The 4,071-nt window shown below is 43.6% G+C and overlaps 1 non-coding gene and 1 pseudogene across 1 annotated transcript; both read right to left on the bottom strand.

Annotated features, from left to right (window-relative positions):
- Positions 1-229: 229 nt before the first annotated feature.
- LOC126014675 (small nucleolar RNA SNORA51) lies at positions 230-362 on the bottom strand. The gene has a single exon (XR_007497677.1). It is a non-coding gene; the product is annotated as a small nucleolar RNA SNORA51 (small nucleolar RNA).
- Positions 363-2,186: 1,824 nt separating this feature from the next.
- On the bottom strand, positions 2,187-3,423 carry LOC126013435 (pre-mRNA-splicing regulator WTAP-like; annotated as a pseudogene).
- Between the last annotated feature and the right edge of the window lie 648 nt (positions 3,424-4,071).

Genomic DNA, 4,071 nt, shown 5'->3' with positions numbered 1-4,071 from the left:
GTTAGTTTTTGGGCCATTCCTGGCGGTATTCAAGGTTTACTCCTAGTTTTGCACTCAAAAATTACTTCTGGTGGTGCTTGGGGGACCATGTGAGATGCTGGAGATTGAACCTGATTCAGTCACATGCATAGCAAATGTCTTACCTGCTCTAATCATCACTCTGGCCCCAATTTTTTGTAATTACTTAAGCCATGAAATTAGATACCCTTTCTTATTTCAGCTTCAGCTTCCATGTCCCCCCATTCACAATACAGACCAGGCAAAGGTCCTAGGCTGAGGTGTATATGGGGTGCACTTACTATACCTCCTCTTTCTATACAGTCAGTGTAAAGAACACAGTCTGTGGAAAGCATTGGGAGGCCCCCTTTCTTATTTCTGGTAAAGCCTATATTGCTATGAACTTCTCTTATAGTACTGCTTTAATTGTTTTCCATATGTCCTGATAACTTGTGCCATCATTTTTATTTTTTCCCAGAAATGAATTTATTTTCTTCTTTGATTTCTTCATTGACTTAATAATAAGTTGGCTATTGACTATTGACTTAATTAACTCAATAACCGTTTAGTATCATTTTTGTTAATTTACAAATTTCTGAGTTTTTTCAAGCCTGATTTTAAATATTATTTAACTTTTTTATGATGTTCCAAGTACACTGAGAGGAATATTATTCTGCTTTCCTATTGTTGGGGAGCCTTGTGAATGAACATATTTTTGTTTGTTTGTTTGTTTGTTTCTCAGCCACACCTGGTGATGCTCAGGGGTTACTCCTGGCTATGCACTCAGAAATTGCTCCTGGCTTGGGGGACCATATGGGATGCCGGGGGATTGAACTGTGCTCTGTCCAAGGCTAGTGCACACAATGCAGCTGCCTTACGCCCTGTGCCACAGCGCCAGCCCCTATATTTTAAGCTTAGTTTTTCCCAAATTCTTGTTTAAGACTTTTATTTCCTTATTTATTTTCTGTCTGATTGATCTGCCTAGTGTAAAAAGCCAGGTGTTAACATTCTCTACTACTGGGACCAGAGAGAGAGTACACCAGGGAGGCAGGTGGAGCATTTGCCTTGTATGAGGTCCAACTGGACTTGATCCCTAGAGCTACATATTATCCCCAAAATACTAAGCCCTGAAAAACACTGGTTATGATCCCAAACCAAAATAAGAAATAAAATAAGGAGGCTGGAGCCATAGCACAGTTATAGGGAGTTTGCCTTGCATGCTGCTGGCCCAGGACATACCTGGGTTCATCTCCAGTATCCCATATGGTCAGCTAAGTCTGCCAGGAGCAATTTCTGAGCAAAAAGCCAGGAGTAAACCCTTGAGTGCACCCGGCATTGCCCCCCCCCACCAAGAAATACAATAAAATAAAACAAAATTCTCTATTATAACAGAAGTCTCTCTTTAACCTGTTATAGTTGAGACATATATGTTGATGCCCCATTTATCCTTCAGCTCCTAAGAAGGAAAGCAGCTTAGTGTAGTGGAGGAAATCTGAAGAATGAGCTCCTGCCTTCCTCAGACCCCTACTTTTTTTTTTTTTTACCATAAAATCTTGTATTTCGGTTTGGTCAGTACAGGTGAGATATACTAGAGTCACAGAGCAAATGCATTAACAGAATACAATAGTTCATAAAAACTGAGTTAACTATGCACACAAATTTCTTAAACAGTCACCTAAAGAGAAAATGCACAGATATATGGTGGAGAAAACTGTATCTAACACTGAAACTACTTGAGGACCCCATCAACAAGTCCAACTTTTAGTGATAAAGCTACAGTACTGGGCACACTTGGCAGTTGTGACCTGACATCTACTCTACCAATCCTGAATGGTGTAGAAGTCTAAAAGAGCATGAGGAAGAAGTCCCGACACAGCACAACTTCTACAGATATTTTTTATACAGACATTATTGTGTTTATACTGGAAGAAAGATTTCCATTTACAACTTCACATTAACTCAACTTGGGCCTACACAAAATGTTCATTTTTTAAACAACAAAGCAATTAACTGTTACACTTTTCAAAGTGGCAGAAGTATAGAAGGAAAAAGAGAAGGGAAAAGGAAAAAAAGAAGAAAAAGAAAACACCCACAAAAGAGGCAAATTGTGACCAAAGTATGCATTAATTTCTGGACAGTATCCTCTCCCAAACGAAATGACACTGTATAAAAATCTGCTGGAAAAAATATTACAAAATGGAACCTTGTACACTTCCACTGAAGTCCAAGCCATCGTGGACTTGGCGGGAGCCCGCAGTTCTGTTACCTTTCCCACTCACGGCCTTCTCCTCCTGAGGGTCATGGATGGAGTCTGTGTCATTTGAGTGGTGCGTGAGAGAGTTCTCACTGCCCATGGGGGAATCTACACTTTCATACTCCCCACTGAGTTGGTTTACATAACCCCTACCTCCTCAGCCAGTTCTCTCCTCAGAGCTGTCTGAGGCCTAATTCCAGTTCCCTGGAATGGAAGGAAAATCATCTTCGGTTGTGACCCCATCCCTGTGAAATCCAGACCCAGACATTCTCTGGAGGGAGGAACTGCCATTGCTTGGTCCGTTGGCTAGCCGACTGCAGTCTTTACCTGCGGCCTCTGCCTGCCCCACGGGCTCCGCAGCTGTAGTCCTGCTGGTGCCAGGGGCGGAGGCTTGGGTCTGCTACTGCTGGTACTGAGCAAGCTGTGTCTTCTTCAGCTGCTGCTGCAGAACTAGAATGATGCTCTGCATGCCCTCCACCTCCTCGTCCAGCTGGATGATGGTCATTCAGCTCATCCTGACTGCTTTTAAGCTCCTCACTATACTTCTGTAAAGCCAACTCTGCTTCAAGCTGTGCAATACGTCCCTGGGACAGCTGCCTTCCAAGCTCTTGATTCTCTTGGATAAGCATTCGACACTTCGCCATTAACTTTTTGCCCGTTTGGCTATCGGGCGTAAACTTCCAGGCACTTAGTTCATGTTGAGCTTGTTCCAGTTTGTCTTTAGTCTGTTCCAGTTCACCTTTCATTTTTAGGAAAAACAAGTTGATCGCCAGGTCTACCATAGTTGATCTCAGTTGGGCAACACTAGGCTGTTGAACTTGCTTGAGGTACTGGATCTGAGTACTGCATCTCTTGTTCCTTGGTCGCCGGTCGCATGACAAGGATGTTCTCTCTTCGAGCAGACTCTTGCTGTTGCTGCTTCAGTTTCTCTTCAGACTCCCTTAAGCCAGTCACATCATTAGAATTAAGGTCTGCGTACTTGCTCTCCAAAGCTAGCACATATGCCTCATATTGCTTCCACCTTAGAATTAATTCATCTCGTGCCATAACTTTGAAGTCCGTTTCACTTAGTCGAACTTTTTTGGGAAGAGGTTCCTTGTTGGTCATTTTGAAACCTCTCCCGATGGGGCCGCGCGAGCGCCGCCCAAGCCCGTCACATAGAAGCCGAAGCCGAGGCCGAGGCCGAGGCCGAGACCCAGGCTCAGGCCCAGGCCTCGCTTACCCGCCAGGTCGCCACCCTGGGGCCTCGCCTCCCCATTCTTTGAGACCCCTACTTTTATTGACAAGAACCAGACCACACCCTACGGTGGGAGAGGAATACCAAGTAGTGGAAAAAGTCAATAATCCCATCACCAGATCACACAACTTAGGATGGAGTTTGATTAGGGTGGGACCAGTAAAAAAACACATACCTATTAATGATCATTAACACTTCATAATTCCTTGATCCTTAATCTTTATGTAATATTAATTTCTGTTTCTTACTAGAATCTATTTGTCAGATACAAGTATGGCCATTTTAGCTTTTTAGGTTATCATTTGCTTGTATGATTTTTTTTCTCGTGTGTGTGTGTGTGTGTGTGTGTGTGTGTGTGTGTGTGTGTGTGTGTGTGTGTGTAGGGAGGAGCCTGGCTAGACCCATCGGTGCTCAGGGAGCACTTTTGGTGGTGTGTAGGGAGCACTCCTGCTATACTATATAGGGTGCCAGCAATTGAACCAGGGTTGACCACATAAAGGCAAGTGCCTTAACTCTATCTCTCTGGCCTTTATCTGTAGGATTGTTTTCCACCATTCATTTTGAATCCATGAATCCACATTGA

This window comes from Suncus etruscus, chromosome 7 (genome assembly GCF_024139225.1).
Source record: "Suncus etruscus isolate mSunEtr1 chromosome 7, mSunEtr1.pri.cur, whole genome shotgun sequence".
NCBI classification, from domain to species: domain Eukaryota; kingdom Metazoa; phylum Chordata; class Mammalia; order Eulipotyphla; family Soricidae; genus Suncus; species Suncus etruscus.
This window is presented reverse-complemented; position numbering and strand designations above follow the sequence as displayed.